An 18,732-nucleotide genomic window follows, 5' to 3' on the forward strand; every position below is an offset into this window, starting at 1 on the left:
AGATGAGTAGAATTTGGAATGCATAAGCCTTTGCCGCTATTGGCACTTTATAGAGTTATATTAAGTTACCTTATTAAAAGTTCATTCAAGAGTAAACGTCTAAGATTCTAATTAAAGAAATTAGGACTTACCTCAACCGAATGATCCCAGGGCAACCAGAGGGTCTTTGAGGTTACAGGACTCTGACAAGCTGAACCCAGGGCTCTTCATCCAGGAGCCTAACAGTCAAAGCCCATTTCCTAGTCATAAATCAAAAAACAGAGGTGATCAATTTTAATTGAGAGCTATATTAGATAGTTTGCAAGTTGGCTCCTGAATTTATTCTTTAGTTAATGCTTTTCAGAGTTACTTTATCAGTTCTTTTCTATTGTAAGCACCCGTATTTCTTTCTTTTTTAGAAGTCAAGAATCTCTAAATAGACTTTTTTTTTTTTTTTGAGCACAGCATTTTATTTCAAGGACAAAATGTATACACAAACACACAAATACTTCGCTTTCTTGCTCTCATTTGTACTTATGTTTACATTTGTACCATAATTTAACTAGCCTAAATGACACACATACTTTGTGACATGCACTACTAAACACAATAAAAGATAAAGCAGAAGCCACATAACTGGATACAAAGTTACATACTATCTCTTTGAGGAAAAAGGGCTACCCAAAGTGGGAAATGTGCAGTAGGAAGAGCACGTCTAGGACTGAAAGCTTGGCACATCTATTGAACACTTGTGTTACCCTGGGTAATTTCTGTAACTCTTTAAACATAAATTTCTTTACTTTAAAATTAGGATAAAACACAGGTTAAACTATTGTGAGAATTAGAGACATTGCATATAATGTGTCTAGCACATTGCCCAGCATGCACCAAGCACTCAATAACTGATTGATATATTACTTAGTATTTTAGGACATTGATAATCCCTATTATTTTATATCTCCTACACCAAGATTAGTTCTTCAATATTTCATATTTATGGGCTGTGATAAGCAATAATGCAATATTTTCACAAGCTTGTGACTAGGGTAAAAAATTCTTGCCCTCTGTTAGGTTAGTTTATTTTCTCTTTGCATTTCTATTATTTTCTCCCTCATTTCAAAATCTCACATCTTCCTTAAGCTTTATATAACAGGAATAATAACATGTTATAAAGTACTCCACCACAAAATACAGAATAAAATAATATTTCTGAATTTAAATCTTAAATTCCTCTGCTTTCAGGAAAAAATTCAAATGCATAAGTTAGATCCTATACGTTCATCCAGGTGGGAAGTCTCAAACAACTTTTCTTTCTTTTCCTTCTTTTCTCATTATTTTCAGAGCTTCTTGATAAGAGTAACCTAACTTGGTTAATACGTGAATTACATTCTGGACAAATTTATCAAGTCAAAGTCCTTGGTTCAAGATTAGTGGCATCATTAGTATAGACACAAATACATGCACACCCACACACGCAGTTCAGGACATTCTAAAATATTTCCTTTGTGGGGAATAAAAAGAATATGAAATAGGAGTTTGAAGTTCATTACCTTAGCCTCAATTTTTATTTAAAAGTGCCTTGAGATTCTACTTATGGTCAAGGCTGTGGTCTCAAGAAACCAGTTATTGTCTCAGTACAAATGTAGGCTTCTCCTCTCCCTCAACACTGAAAACGAGGAAGGAACCCTAACAAAAATGGCACAGGCATGCTCACAGAGATGCTTAAGACTAAGCTACAAATCCCAGGAAATCTACGCTACATGGAACTTTTCTCCTAACCTTTTACTTGGTATTTTACTGGATTAAAAATGGCATGGTGTCATCTGCATCCCGGCAATGGTTAAAAATAAAAGGGATTTTACACCCTTGGTTAAGTTTATTCCTAGGTATCTTATTTTTTTAGTTGCGATGATAAATGGTATTGCTTTTTTAGTTTCTCTCTCTGAAAGTTCATTGTTGGTGTATAAGAATGCCACTGATTTCCGGATGCTGATTTTGTATCCAGCTACCTTGCCAAATTCATTTATCAAATCTAGTAGTACTTTGATGGAGTCTTTAGGGTTTTCTATGTACAATATCATGTCATCTGCAAATAATGACAGTTTTACTTCCTCCTTTCCAATTTGGATGCCTTTCATGTTTTCTTCCTGTCTGATGGCTGTGGCGAGGACTTCCAGTACTATGTTGAATAAGAGTGGTGAAAGTGGACATCCCTGTCTTGTTCCTGTTTTTAAGAAAAGTGGTTTTAGTGTTTGCCCACTGAGTATGATGTTGGCTGTAGGTCTGTCATATATGGCCTTTATTATGTTGAGGTATGATCCCTCTATTCCCACTTTGCTGAGAGTTTTTATCAGAAATAGGTGCTGGATTTTGTCGAATGCTTATTCTGCGTCTATTGATATGATCATATGATTTCTGTCCTTCATTTTGTTTATGTGATGTATCACACTCATTGATTTGTGAGAGTTATACCAGTCTTGCATCCCTAGAATAAATCCCATTGGTCATGGTGTATGATCTTTGTAATGTATTGCTGGATTCGGTTTGCTAGTATTTTAGTGAGGATTTTAGCATCTATGTTCACTTCACACCTGTCAGAATGGCTCCATCAACACATCAACAAAAGACATGTGTTGGCGAGGGTGTGGAGAAAGGGGAACCCTAGTGCACTGCTGGTGGGAATGCAGACTGGTGCATCCACTACAGAAAACAGGATGGAGGGTCCTCAAAAGATTAAAAATGCAGCTGCCTTTGACCCAGTGATCCTACTCCTAGGAATGTATCCTAAGAATCCTGAAACACTACTCAGGAAGAATATATGCACCCTTATGTTCATAGCAGCACAGTTTACAATAGCTAAGATCTGGAATCAGCCCACGTGCCCATCAGGAGATGAGTGGATAAAAAAGCTGTGGGACATTTACACCATGGAATACTACGCAGCTGTAAAGAAGAAGGATCTCGTACCCTTTGGGACACTATGGATGGACCTGGAGAATATTATGCTGAGTGAAATAAGCCAGGGAGAGAAAGACAAACATCACATGATCTCGCTTATATGTGGAATCTAAAAAACTTAATAAATTGATGAACAGAATAGATTCAATGACATGGAAGCACTGATCAGACTGACGAATGTCAGAGGGATGGAGGAGGGTGGGTGGGTGGAGGGGGAGAGAGTAACCAAAGAATTTATATGCATATATGCACAACCCAAGGACTCAGGCAATGGTGGGGAGAGGGACTGGGGAGGGGGGATGGGAAAGGGTGGAACGGGTCATTGGGGAGAAAAAGGGACATCTATAATATTTTAAACAAAAATTAAATTAAAAAAATAAAAAATAAAATAATAAAATAAAAAATAAATAAATAAAATAAAAGGGAAAGGAAGACCAGCCACTCCCCCCAAAACTACCCAAACTGCATAAATTGGGTAGAGAGCTGAGAACTCATATGTCATCTTGTCCAATACAGTGCCTTTGACTAATCCTTGCCTATCCTAACCCCTAGTTCAAGATTCTACTTACTAAGTGAAATGAACTCTACTTTTAAGTACTGAGATACATTAACCAAGATGTGATTTTTTTCAGGTTCTTGGGGAAATGTTCCTGAATTAGTTCCTTATGGACCTTTCAAGTATTACCTAGTCAATGCTGGAACTAGAATGAAGCTTAGAGATTATCTCATTCAAATAATCACACAAATACTTACCATCGTCTCCCACTAAATGTTTTATTTAATAATAGATGTCACCCAGGCCCTGTATCTAATGTTCTAGGAATAAAATCTCAGAAATAAAAAGTCCTACTTGTCTATAGAGAATTTTTCTTTATAAAGAGTCTTTCAAATGATATACACTTAAATCAGAAAGACAAATTGGTACAACTCTTTGGAAATTGTCTTTACTTCTAATGATGGCTTGATACAAACATGTTAAAACACAAATTCTCAATTTTTTTAAGTAGAGGATATACAAATAAAATAAAACAACAACAAAAACACAAGGAAAGGAACAACCTAACACAGGCTATATTTCAGTTTAGCAAAGTTTCTATGGGATTAATGTAATATTATTAACAAGCATTCTTTTATATGGTTATCATTTTACTAACTTATGGACAATGATTTCTCCTAAAACAGTTTTCTTTAAGCCACTCTACTGACTAAGAACTAATAAAAATTCCCTGTTGTCAATCACATAAATTTTATTTTCAGCTTAACATCCATTGAAAGCCCACCATGAGCTAAGCATATCAACTCCAAATACTTATATGTGGCTCTGAGGTTCTTTAATATCGTGATCTACCTCTAAGACTTTGGAAGGCATAATTATGTCCTGGTTTGTGGTACCCTCGGCACCTATCACGGCACCAATATTTAGAGTATGCTCAATACTAAAGGGCATTTGTCACCCTTAACATTTCCAACCCTTTCTGTATCACAGATCTTCTCACTGCCCATTGGAAGAACACACTGAATGTTTCCTCCATGCCTTTGCTCTAGCTGGTCTTCCTTGCTAATTCATTTTTTCTGCTTTCCTTTGTCTAGTTTCTGCTTATTTTCCAAAATTCACTTATATCATGAAATCTATTCCAGCCTAGGCATTTACTAAACTCTAACCTTGGGGAGTAGAAATATCATACTCATACTTCTTAAATATTCCCCAGCATCTAGCTCAATATTGGACACACTATTGCTGGCTACTATAAAGGATACAGGTGATTGGTGAGCAAGGAAAAGATACACGTCTCTTTTTGATGAATTAGATCAGGGATTGGCAAGCTATGGGCCAATCTATTGGCAAACTGTGGGACAGCTTACTGTCTGTTTTGATAAATGGAATTTTACTGGAACACAGCCATGTCCATTTGTTTGTGTATTGTCTATGGCTGCTCTCCTGCTATAACAGCAGAGGTGAATAATTGCAACAGAGACTGTCCGGCCCACAAGCCTATAATATTTACTATCAGGTCCATTACATAATACGTTCGCTTATCAGTATATTAGATCGGTGGTTCTCCAGTGTGAGCCTCAGATGAGATCGGGCCCATTCACAGACTTAAGCATCGTGTTTAGACAATACTCCATAATCTACTTGGCCTTAAAATGAGGACCCTGGATTGACAGAATCAGTATCACCTGGGAAGTTGTTAGAAATGCAAAATTTCAGGCCCCATCCCAGAATAAATATCAGAAACTCTGTAGATGGGAACAAGGAATCTGTTTTTGGACCATCTTTTCAAGTGAGTCTAATGCACATTAAAATCTGAGAACTACTGAATTAGACCATAATGAACTGGCCTGGGTGTGACAGATTCAGTTTATTCAACTGCTACTAGTGTATACAGAGATTTTAAATGATTAAAAGGTATCAATTATGTTTCACCTGCCCTGAAATGTAACTCTTTGGGTATACACTAAGAAGCAGGATTACTTTGATGTGAGAATTGCTATAACACTTTCAGGAAATGCTAATATAGCCACCAACTGCCTGTCCGAAAGAAAGACAACATACCAAGCACCAAAGTGTAAAATCTATCCAAAAATAGATTGAACTATCAAAGCCCTATAGCAGATAAGCTCTGGTTTGTATAGGACTGCCTGTCAAGACAAACCTTTGCACAGTGATTCTCAGCAGGGACCAGGAGAAGTGAACTGTCACTCAGTATGGGGCTCTGCTACTCAAGGATTTGTTCCAACATGCATATTCTATCCCTAAGTCTCAAATGTGGCCAGATAGCACTTTCCCTGATAGTATGTGGGTAGAAATAAGAAAAAATCACCTCCAAGCCTGTGGAAAAGTGTAACTGTCTATTATATGATATAGACAATTTTCACAAAATGGCATGTTTAAAATTTACAATAAATCTAGTTTCTTCATTGTTTCTCTCTAAAACACAGACTATCACCAGAAGCCACAGCTATGATATGAAAGAGTTAGAATATACAAAAAATAAAATAAAATAAAATAAAATATAAAATAAAATAAAATAATAAAATAAAATATATATATATATATTTATTTTATTTTATTTTATTTTATATATATATATGGCCAGGTAGTGATAAAAGAAAAGGGTAGCAAAGCTCTTCTGGAAAGACCCTTGCCTCAATGTATTATATTTAATTATATTTAATGCTGAAAGTTTGGCAGCTATATCAGAAAACAACAGTAAAGTTATTTAACCTATTGAAGAGTCTCTACGTAAAGGTTAAAAGAAACACATGTCAATCAATAAGAATAAACTATTGACTGACAGCCTCTAGAAAGTTCACAGTATTTCCTACTCATAAAAAATCATTATGTTTCCACCCAACAGTATAAGCATTATTTCCCTTTTGAAAAAGGCATATAGATTCAATATGCCTAAAATGTATATAAAGATTTTATTCAATATCCACTTAAGAGTGCTTTAATTTTAACATATATCTATGAAAATAGGAAAAGTATTTAGATATGCTGTGTAATAGAAATTGGGAAATATGGGCTTGGATTTCATACCTATCAATTTAGTAAGTGACTGGCTGCTGATCTGTCTGAATTCTGGTTTAGACTTAAATTTTCAAAATTTAAATCAAAGGTCAATAAATATATAATTTGGTACACTTATGCAGAGCACAGCCCACATTCAAGGAGGAAGAATGTACAATTTTCTCTCTCTATAGGAACTACCATCCCACAGGAGATATCATACCTATCAAGAAGGGCAGTGACTCACAAACGACATGAAACAAGGGAGAAGCAGAGGCTGAGTTCCTTACAGAAAGTTACCCAGAGCAATGCTCTAAAATTTTAAGAGGAGGAAAATCAGGCCAAATGTTAAAAACCTTTCATAGCAATCCATTAGCCTCTAGAATCAACCCCCAGCTGAAGCTGCTTCAATTGAGTCATTTAAATTAGATAAGAACCTGACTTTGCCAAAATACCATAGGGAATTATTATTCAAGGAAAGGACTAGTGAGACATACTAAATGAATGATTTTTTACTCAATTTTTACATATCTAACTGCCATAATGTCACACACATTAAAAGAGAATGAGAAATGGAAATGCTCTGGAGGTTATTCCTACCACTACTATGCCACGTCAGTTCATATATATATACATATATATATATACATATATATATATACACACACACACACATATACACACACACACACACACACACGCATATATATATATTTCAAAACAAGAAGATGACTGGAATAAAAAATAATTAAGAGATAAAGACTACTCTTAAATAGTCCACTCATTATTAAATTCAAGAAAAAGATACATTAAAAGATAGCACGGCCCGGCTGGGCATGGCTCAGTGGTTGAGCATCGACCTAGGATCCAGGAGATTTAGGTTCAATTCCCGGTCAGGGCACATGCCCGGGTTGTGGGCTCCATCCCCAGTGGGGGGCGTGCAGGAGGCAGCCGATCAATGACTCTCATCATTGATGTTTCTCTCTCTCTCCCCCTCTCCCTTCCTCTCTCTGAAATCAATAAAGACATATTTAAAAAAAAAAAAAAAAAGATAGCACGTTCATTTATAAAATTTGCATAGTTAATACCATATTTAATTACCAGCAATGGTAATTCATAACAGGGAGTTGGCAATCAATAAACATGAAATGAATGAATAAGTGAACACCTCCCTTCTGGAGACTCTCTTGTAGAGTTTGTATCCGTGAGATATAGGCTTATTGTAGTCATTAATTACTGAGATCCAAGCAAGAGCGCCAGGGCTCAAACCCTGGCTTTGCTTGGTAGCTGTGTGTCCTTGAGCAAGTTATTCAGCCTCACTATGCCTGGATTCTCTCATCTGAAAAATAAGAAGGGATTAAAACAGTACCAGCTGCCTCCTAGGGTTTTTCTAAGTACTAATGAGTTAAAAGCAGTAGAGCAGAAAACTTGTTAGATAATAACCACTCAGTAATGGTGAGTTATCATTATTAACTGCTACTAGTGCCTATAGTGGTCAACAGGGTATGAGATTTCAGGAAATTAGTCTAGAAAATGTCAGAAAGTCAGAGTGACAAATCACAGATTCTTAGTACATGACCTATTTACTAATATACTTCTAAAAATCAGTCAACTCCTTCATAAGATTGATTATGGAAATAAGAGGTTATTCTCACTCAAGTTAAAAGGAGACTGATATTTCCTTCCCAGACCACTTGTCAGTTTAGGGACAGTTACTTAGCCTTAGTCTTCTAGAATTTGTGCTGGATGTCAAGTTTTGGATCTCAGCAAGGCAAGTTATTAATAAAACTCTAGACCATATGGTTTTCTGGATTTCGCACTTACAATGCCACCACCTATGGCAGTTGTTTATAAATAAAAACTCATCTCTGTGGCTTTAGGGATAACTGTGGCTTGGTCAATCAACTAAAAACAATAATAGATGTAAGTTATAAGTCAATCTCTCTGGGTTTCAATTCTACGGCTAAACCGTAACCTCTATGAGCTTGGGCAAGTTACTTAAATTTTAGGCTTATTTCCTCATCTGTAAAATGAGAAAATTACATAAATTTTAGCATTTCATAGTGTTATATAAAGGATCAAAAATCAGGTAAGTCATAAAAAATGCTTACAAGTGCCCTGAAGAGAGATTATCAGGTTCAAATTCTAGCCCTGATATGTATTAGCTCTGTGTTCTAGGGTATCTGACTTAGCCTCACTGTGTCTTACAAGTGCATAGAAAAAGGCTAGCTATTGCTCTTTTTAATAGCTTTATGTGGATGTAATTTATACAATAGATCCATTTTATATAACGCAATAATTTTTAGTATAGAATGATCCTTTACCCTTAGAATTTTCCAAAATGAATATACAGATGCAGATATATTTATGACGACTCATTGAAAACTGTATCAATGTCAGTGCAGGTGAGGGGAGACTAAGTAAAAAAAAGTGGAAGGTTGCTAATTAAAACAGAATTAAATACTTTAAGAAGAAACTTATGTTTTTAATTGTTTTGAGGTACTACTCTCAAAAGACTAAAGTCTGATGAATTAGATTATAGCTTTGCCAAGTCAAAAACTTCCCTCCTAAGACATGTTTTTACTTACGGTTAAATGAGAAAAAATAAAGAAGACACTTGTGGAACTGGAAAAGGAATTACAAGTGAAATGTCTAAAAAGATGAAATTAACATGATATGTGTTCCTTAGAAGAAAAAAATACATCTTACAAGTTAATATTTATTTTCAATTATTAGAGAACAGTCCTTCTCAATGTATGCTGAATCTACCTCCATGAATCAACTCTGGGTTTGTGAAAAGTCACATTTCTGGTCCCACCAGAATGAGAATCTGAATGGGGGGGATCAAAAATCTGCATTTTTAACAAACTTTCCCAAGTGATCCTCATAGGTGGCTGGTGTTAAGAAGCACTGAATATGATACACAGTCTATACATGATGAATTTAAGAGTGGAAATTTTATTGCAAAATAAAACCATTCCATCAAAAACATCACATAAATGTTGTGGAAATTTTTTTATAAGAAAGTACATTAGATCTATAAATATTTTAAATAAAATAGCATTGTAGGTATTTGTTGAATGTTTATAATAAATGCAATAAATAATCTAATATATTTTTTTAAAAATTCCCTATCTATAGGTAGCTTTAAGTATATGCATTAAATAGGACTTTTCTCAATTCTTTTTTAATACTTCAGAACTCAAATATTTGCCAATCTCTTATTTGCCTTTTCCTAAAATAGTAATACCCTCCTTAAAAAGCAAAATACATTTAAATATGAACATGGGATTGCCATATCACTATATCAATATTTATTTACTAAAATATTCAAAAGGCTTACAGGATTTTTAAAGATTTTTCTCAGAATTACCCAATTGCTTGTAATAGTCAGTTTCAAAATATAAAAGCACATAAGCCATAGTCAGCATATAGCATATCTTTAGAAACAGTCATCCTTGAGCACACTGTGAGAAGTACAACCTTGCCCTGCAGCTATGAGAAAGGTGAATTTCAGAAAGATTGTTAATAGCTGTTAATTAAAACTTTACATCTAACTTCTTTTATTTGAACAAGACTTTTATATTTTAGTTTAATATGTGATATGTCATATTCCCTCAGAATCAGCATTAAGGTACACAGGCCAGTTTCAAGGAACTAAAGGGGCCTGGGGAAAGAAATTGTCATAGGGAAATAGTCATTCCAAATGGGATTTCCACTGTTCTAAGGGAATTTTTTCTAACAATCAAGAAACTTATGAACACACAAGCACACATATATTTGCTCAAAAAATTCATCAAGTGATTGTACTTTTAAGCAATGGGTATTCATATCAATAGCTGCCAACCCTTTAGATTATGTAACACTGACTGATAAAAACAAATATTTTTCCAACTGTTCATTTGACAAAAATCCTAAAAACTTCCAATATAGTATAAGTGGTATGTCTACCTAAGTGTTTCTCTTCCCTCTAATATTTTCTGATTTGTTGGGACACAGAAACTTCCATTGGATTTTGGGCCTTATTTTCAAAGGATAATAGAGTAACATCAATAACAGTGACCATTTATTAAATACTAAGTAGGGGTCAGGTGTCATATTCCAAATGCTTTGATTTTAAAAGGTAAATTTTTAATCATAATTTAAAAATCCTTTGACAGAATAGTGCACATATCTCTTCTTATTAACTATACTAACTATGCTTTATTACCAGTCATATCTAAAGTTGCATCCTGTTTCACATAAATATTATTGTTTTTGTAATTACTAGCATAACATGTTAATATAGGGCACACATTATTTTTATTAAAAAACTACCAAGAAATGGAAAGAAAATTTTACTCAAAAATGATACACTACACACCCACACCTACCTCTTCCCTCCCCCTCCCCCTCTCCCTCTTCCTCTGTTTCTCCCTCTCTTTCTCTCTCTCTCTGGTTCTCTCTTTTTCTCATTCTGGTTAAATATTTAATAATAATTTAAATTCAACAACAGTCTGCTTGAGTTGAAAATATTGAAATTAGTGATGTAAAAAATCATTTTAAAGTCAATCACTGGAAACACACATTTTGTGCACTTCATTTCATTTTATAGTCTCTAAGAACTATTACAATTTTTAATAAACTTGTATCTGGGATTTCAAGCCAAATACTTAAACTCAAAAGGCAAGAATTTATTAAGCAAAAGACACCCAAATTGGTACTAAAATGTATTCCCTAGCAATGTTTTAAATGGCTTGTAAAACTCTATTAATCTAGTCACAATTATAGAACAACAGCTGTCCCATCTGTATCCCCAACACCCACTTTTATAATGATGCTGATGGGTTGTTTTTTTCATTTATGACACTGCTGATAAACATCTCATGGTTGAGTTCCAACACCTTAGTTCCATCTCTTTAATTGAAAAATATTTTATTTTGCCTCAAGCTTTAAAATATATGGTGTTTCATAAATTCCAATTAACAATAATCTAGATTATAACAAGATATTTTCTTATCTATATCCTTATTTGACTTTATCTTTATTTATATCCATATCTGTATATGCATATATCCATATGTACATATAATATGTCAACATATTATTATGTCAATAATTATATATGTACCATATATAATTTATATACAACTCATTTATCTTGGATTATTTATCATTATGAAAAATAAATGAGTTCTAATATTTGCTAAGAAATGTTTTATTAAGAGCCATGCCAGTATCTTCCTTTAAAAAATTTATAAATATATTGAAATCCACTGTTTAAAAAAGATAATAAACAAGTACTATTCCTTTAAAAAATTGAAATTACACTTCAAAAGTTACTTTAATAAAAGTTTATGTCAAAATGAATCCTCTGGAACCTTTTGTTTAAAGTAAAATAAAAATTGCACTGTCTTTCACAAAGCAAATTATTTCTGGATATTTTTAATAAGATTGCTGTCAAATTCAGTCAACTTTCTTGACAGAATGTATTAGCACACCACTCCGTTTTCTAAATGTAATATTATTTCAAACATATCAAATTCAGAAGGATATTGTTGCTTCTCTCTCTCTTTATGTCTCCAGATATCTGCAAGATAATATTAAGAGTAATACCTGAGTTATATCTTGTCATGAATGTTTTAATTAGTTATTCTGCCTCCTTGGTTGCTAAGTCCTTCATTTAGAAAATATAGAAACCATAAGAACTTATGAATATGAAGCACATAGGCATTAAAGTTAAATACATTTTTTGATATCAAGAAAACCAATCACTGTCTGGCAGCCATGGCTCACAGCACAGAGATCAGGGTTCGATTCCCGTTCAGGGTGCACGCCTGGGTCTCGGCTCAATTCCCAGTAGGGGGCATGCAGGGGGCAGCTGATCGATGACTCTCTCATCATTGATCTTTCTATCTCTCTCTCCCTCTCCCTTCCCCACTGTGAAATTAAAAAAAAAAAAGCATTTAAAAAAACATCGGTCACTTTTAAAATCACAGTGCTAATAAACTTACAGCTTAAAGAAAAAGAAAAACTGCATAGTACCATTTGCAAACAAAATATATGTATTTTGACCTCTTTATTTCCAATATAAAAGTGTAAAGAGGTTGGGGATTTCCAAGAGAAGTTTGATGTACATCATGGCCTATCAATATTATATAATGTCAGTGGTAAAAAAAATAGCACAAATAATAATTTCTAAAATAACCTGAATATTTAATATACATTTTATACAGAACAATGGAACAGAATTGAGTGTCCAGAAATAAACCCACCCATGTGTATATGGGCAAAATATCTTCGAACAAGGAGTCCAATACAATGGAGAAAAGAAAGCTGCTTCAATGAATGGTCCTGGTAAAATTAGAACGACAAATGCAAAAGAATTAAACTAGACTGATATTTGTCACCATACAAAAAATTTAACTCAAAACGGATCAAAGACCTAAATATAAGAGCCCAAACAATAAATTACACAGAAGAAAACATAGGTACTAAACTTATGGTCTTAGAGGAGATTTTATGAATTGGACCTCAAAGACAAAGAGAGCAAAGGAAAAAAATAAATGATCGAGACTATATCAAACTAAAAAGCTTCTGCACAGCAAAAGAAACTGTCAAGGAAACAAAAGGCAACCAACTTAATGGGAGAAGATACTTGCAAACAACACCTCTGATGAAGGGTTAAAGTCCAAAATATATAAAGAACTCTTACAACTCCACAACAGAAAAACAGACAAGCCAATTAAAGAAACGGGCAGAGGACCTGAACAGACACTTTTCCCAGGAAGGCATTCAAGCGGCCCTCAGCTATAGGAAAAGGTGCTCATCTTCTCTAGCTATCAGGGACATGCAAGTCCGAGCTACAGTGAGGCACCACCGCCCACCTGCTAGAGCGGCTGCCACCCACAAGACAGGTAACAGGGAGCGTTAGGGGGCAGCGGAAGAAAAGGAACCTTCCTTCACCGCTGGTGAGAATGGAAACAGTACGGAGGTTTCTCAAAAAACTAAGAGTAGAATTATCATATGACCCGGCAACCCCTCTTCTGGTAGCTGCCCGAAAACTCTGAAAACAGCTATTCACAAAGATAGATGCACCCCTATATTTACTGCAGCATTATTCTCGGTGGCCAAGTCACGGAAACAACCGAGTGTCCTTCAACAGATATTGAACGCGGAGACGTGGCACACACAGGGGATGCCACTCGGCCGCAAGCAACGATGAACGCTGCCCCGCAACAGCACAGGCGGGCCGCGGGGAGGCCGCGCTGGAGCAAACCGAGTCAGATGGGGAAAGTCGAGAACCACAGGACTGCACTCAGATCTGAAGCGAGGCCAACAAACGAACAAAAACTCATAGACGTGATGGCACAGTGGCGTTTATCAGGGAAAGGGGCTGGGAGGGATGGCAGGGAAGGGGGAAGGGAACCACGCACGGATTTACAGGAGACTTGACTCTGGGTGGGAATCACATGGTGCACTATATAGATGATGTATCACAGAATTGTATACTTGAAACCTATATAATTTTATTAGCCCATGTCAACCCAGTAAAGTTATATATTTTTATGGAGCTATTTGTTAATGAATTTCATCCTGTTACATTAAAGGGAACATGCTGAAAATAAACTACCTTTCTTGATGACTCAGTTATTTTCTGTAGGTTACTACACAGTGATGCTGTGGGAGACTTCTCAGGTGTACAGGATTATTTTTATATACACAGCATGGCTTCAAGAACAACTAGAAGAAGGACATTTTAGGAAGGAAGGGAGGGAGGGAGGGAGGGAGGGAGGGAGGGAGGGAGGGAGGGAGGGAGGGAGGGAGAGAGGGAGGGAGGGAGGGAGGGAGAGAGAAAAAAGGTCCCCTTTTGAAAAATTCTTTCTCTCCTATCACCTCTTCCTGCTCTCACAGGTCCTACTACCATAATCTGCTGACTTATTTAAATACCATAGCTGACACAAATATCCTTATTTTCTTCTACTCATATTTGAGCTGACTGCCTGCACGATCCTGCCATTGAAAGAGAACTGCTATTCCAGGGGCTTTGGGAAGAGACACACCTGAATTTAGACAGGGGATCTAATCTGAATTCTGAAATTCATCATCCTGGGGACTTTGTTAAATTGCTTAACCTCTCCAGACCTCAATTTCTTTATCTTGTTAAGAAGGGATTATAGTATATGTCTTCCAGAGCAAAAATTGGACAACAAAAGTCAGGTCCTTTTCTTCTATTTTTGGAAGATGGTTTCGCATCCTAGCTGTGCTATTAGGTACTCTGATGGCATCGTTTAGCCACTCTGATTCCCAGGTTCTGCATCAATTAAATAACGAGGGTACAGACTTTATAGGTCTAAATTTCTATGACTTCATTTTGAATTGCACAAAGCAGGGCTTTAACTTCTCATTTTGGTTAGTAAATAACCTCAGAGAAATCAATTGCACAATGGTCTCGAATCAGGATTAATTACAAAAATTACTAAAATTTTAATAATACAAATTACTAAAACTAAAGAACTGTAAACACTTTAAACAATATGTGATCTCAAATCCAGTTAGGCAATGAGAAAGATAAACTCCCCAAATAGAAGAATGCTTCATTGCAGAATTTTTCACTGGCGTATCTCACGGCTAAGGAAGGAGTGTTCTTACAAAAAAATATTTTTAGACTGAATTGTACACATATCAATGGACTCTGAAGAAAATGTGCTCTAATACTTCTATATTTCTAAAGAAATGCTTTAAAGCATCATGTCTCAGCACATATTTAATAATCCATGAGGAAGCAGAAGCATTTTGAACTAGTTCGAAGGGGCACTTCTAATAATAATACATGAAATATAGGTCCTTAAGCAATTACTACACTGAGAATATATTTTAGAATTGTAGAAAAAAAATAACCTAAGGCAACTTTTATCCTGGGTCTCTGAGAAGCATACATTTGGACTCCTGAACCGAAAGATTAAAATGGTTGCTCCTTCCCCAGCTTTCTTCTAATTACAATGTTTTCTTACGAATGGGAGGTGTTCTAGAATTTGTATGTTGGTAGATGTGTGCCAAAAGACTGCGCGTCATTTTTGCCTCCCCCTATCTGCAGTCCACAGCATTATTTTCACACTTCAGCAGACAAACCGAGAGTCTCTGGTACAGCAAGCCCAATATCAACCTTCCAGAATTAATTACTTCCTTCAGTCTCAGCTTTATAATGAGTCTCTCTGGGAAATGCAACAATTAAAAAAAAAAATGAGTCACCAGCAAGATGGGGAAGAAGCTGCTCTAAGGCCTGCTCTCTTCCCTCCCTTTTCACCATGAAAATCTTCAGATTCGTATTCAGGAAGTGAAACCTCACTTCGAAGGATGGTCTCTAGTTTAAACTCTAGATTTTCAGGTCACTGGGAAGAAAAGTCATTTTCAACTCCGAACAAAACCAAACATACCATGGTCTTTTCTGTTTCTATACAAAACAAGGTCTTTGGATAAAAGCAACACAAAAATCTCACACTCATTTTATTTGTGTCTTAGTGAATAGTAATGTGTCTCAAATATCTACATCTATATCCATAGCTATATCTTTCTACCAGCATTTCTTTTTCCCCCCCAACAACTCAGAGAGTTGTTTTCTGGAGCTAGGTTTTAAATAGCATTTACATTATTATCACAGTGATTCTCAGACCTACCTGCACATCAGAGTCCTCCTTGGATGACTGACTGATTTATTTAAATAAATATATGTACACACACACACACACACACACACACACACGGGCTAAATCACAGAGATTCTGATTAGGTGGCCCTGGGACAGGCATCTGTTTTTCTTGTTAGGTTAACATTGCCCTGACATCTTTTTTTTCTTCTTTATCTCCAAAGTAGAGAATCACTACATTAACAGAGTCCCCATTATTTTGATGCAATGAAAAATATATGCATTTACATTGGGCTTAATTACTATATGTTTCTATTATATCTAACACAAATGTGGAGTTCGCTTTTACTGATACAGACTGGGTTCATTTAGAACATCTCTCTTACTACATCATCATATTTGGAACTCTGTGCAAAGGTCTCAATACGTAAAAGGTATGAGGCTAGCCCCCTTGGGAAGGAAGAAAAAAAACACAGCAGGCAAACAAAGACAAGGAATAACAGATTAACAGTAGCCTGTCTCAGACATGTGCTCAGTCCTTCGCCACAGGGCTAGCTGGTGGTCCAGCTGGCTAGGTGGATGCCCCTTTCTAGCTCACCTGTCTCTGGCATCTTCCTAGAGCTATACCTTCCATTAGAGAGAATGGCTTTTACCAACAGATGACTATTTGTTGGTTAAGAACATTTTATATGATGAGATAAAATGTGAATGGGGAAATGAGGTCACATGGAAAATAAAGGTAGAAAAAGTCAAATGACTTAGACTGATGAGCAAAACATTTGGAGTCAGATACGTGTCAGTGAGGCGAAAACTAAACATTCGAGTCTGAGCATTTTAGCAATCAAAGGAAAAAAAGAAACATAATGAATCATGACATTTATATTCTCCAAAAAAAAAATAAATCAAACCAATTGCTTAGGGAAATTTCAGGTCTTCCCAGAACAGAAATTTAGGAGAAATCCCTTCAACAGATCCTCATAGAGGACACTGCCATATGTAAGCCTCATCCGTAACAGTCCACCTTACCCCCTAACCCCAAACTGTAAATAAGGTCTGTAACATGTTTTATTCCTCTCTTTTAGAATACTTTGTAACAGAGCCATTAGAAAAGAATTGGGGAGCCAAAACAATACAATGCAAGAATGTTTTCTGTAACCATGTATCCTAATCCTAAATTATACACAGTATTTCTTGAAATTAGGCTTTTGCTGATTCATGGGAGTAAATAATACACAGATATAATATGTTCTACTGTTAGCCAGACTGAAAGCAGGAAACCTGTTCCCTAATGAAATTTGAGAATGCCTCCCCATTCTTAAATATCAAGTTTCCCAAAAAAGGAATAAATCAGTAAAATATGTGAGAATATCACCAGTATTTTCTTAAAGAATCCTGGGCTTTTTCCATCAATGGATAAGTAGTACTGATAATTCTCATCTGGTTGGAAAACATTCAAAGCCCATACAATTAGCAAATATATAAAATAATCACAGCATCAAACCCGTGCAATTTCTGACTTTATACAACATAACTTCTGATGAAGCATTTAAGATAAATTTGTTGCAAAATGCACACCTAAGTGTCGAGAATAATTGGCCTGCTGCAGATGCTTTGTGGGTTTAATTCAGTAAAACAATGAAGAACAGCTTCCAAAACTGACTTGGATTTGAGACATGTTTATCTTTAATCATTCTTCCTGGACAGTAATCAGACAGTAGAGTCAACTGACTAATAATAGCTATTCCCAGCTTTTGACCTTAAAAAGTTGTCACCAGTATGAAGGAAAAAGCATATCATTCTCTTTTGCATGGACTGCAGCTGAGTTGGGGGGTAAGAGTGACCATACGATTAGAATTCATTTGAAAATTTTATCATAACATTATGATGTGTTATGAAGGTAGACAAGATATACACTTGTTTATCCCATTAGAAATTATTAAACAATTCATCAAGAGACCATTGTGACCAATCCTGTTTCTGAAAGTAGTCTAAAGGTTATACTGAGAATCAATAATTCATACTACCTAGCTAATAATTAATTTATGTCTTGGGATAAAGGTAAGAAAAAAGTCTATCAGATCTGTAAAATATTCTTGTGTTTATCCTGAAATGTTCTCTACACGGATAGATCAGAGAGATACAGCACCCTCATGCAGAATGTTGGCCTACGGATCCCAAGTTTCTGATTTACCAAGAAACAAACAAACATAGAGAGTATGAATAAAATATCTAGTAAGCTACATAGTCTATAATTTGGAAAAAATAAATGTTTGTCATTAAGAAGTGGAATGAACTAGGTGGAGATTTGTGGAGAGAGGTGCGTGGAGAGGACAGTGAAGCTCGGTGCCCTTTCCCCACACCTTGCCCTGTGCATCTCTTCCATCTGGCTGTTCCTCAGTTATATTCATTCACAATAAACGATGATCTGGTGAGTAAAAAAAAATTAAGTGTACTACGGTCTGATTTTAAACAGAAATAAGAGTACCTACTTGAAAGTAGAAAAACTGGGTATTTTACTTAATTAGCCATAATATATGAGAAAATATAAATTGGAAGCATAGCTCTATTGTTGCCATGAAGTTAGTAGGAAAAATCAAGCTGCTCTCATAAGAGCTACTTTTATCTGCATGGAGGGGATGGTGGAATGAGAAATTTT

The 18,732-nt window shown here is 35.5% G+C and overlaps 1 protein-coding gene across 2 annotated transcripts in view; it reads right to left on the bottom strand.

Annotated features, from left to right (window-relative positions):
* The window catches only part of NAALADL2 (N-acetylated alpha-linked acidic dipeptidase like 2), a 910,351-nt gene that overhangs the window by 738,185 nt on the left and 153,434 nt on the right, over window positions 1-18,732 (bottom strand). For both annotated transcript variants that reach the window (XM_087818309.1, XM_087818310.1), the window contains one exon: window positions 132-239. The gene's annotated coding sequence lies outside the window, so the exon portion shown is untranslated. The remainder of the gene's footprint in view (window positions 1-131; window positions 240-18,732) is intronic.

The sequence above is a fragment of the Miniopterus natalensis genome, chromosome 6, assembly GCF_054644295.1.
Source record: "Miniopterus natalensis isolate mMinNat1 chromosome 6, mMinNat1.hap1, whole genome shotgun sequence".
Taxonomy (NCBI): domain Eukaryota; kingdom Metazoa; phylum Chordata; class Mammalia; order Chiroptera; family Miniopteridae; genus Miniopterus; species Miniopterus natalensis.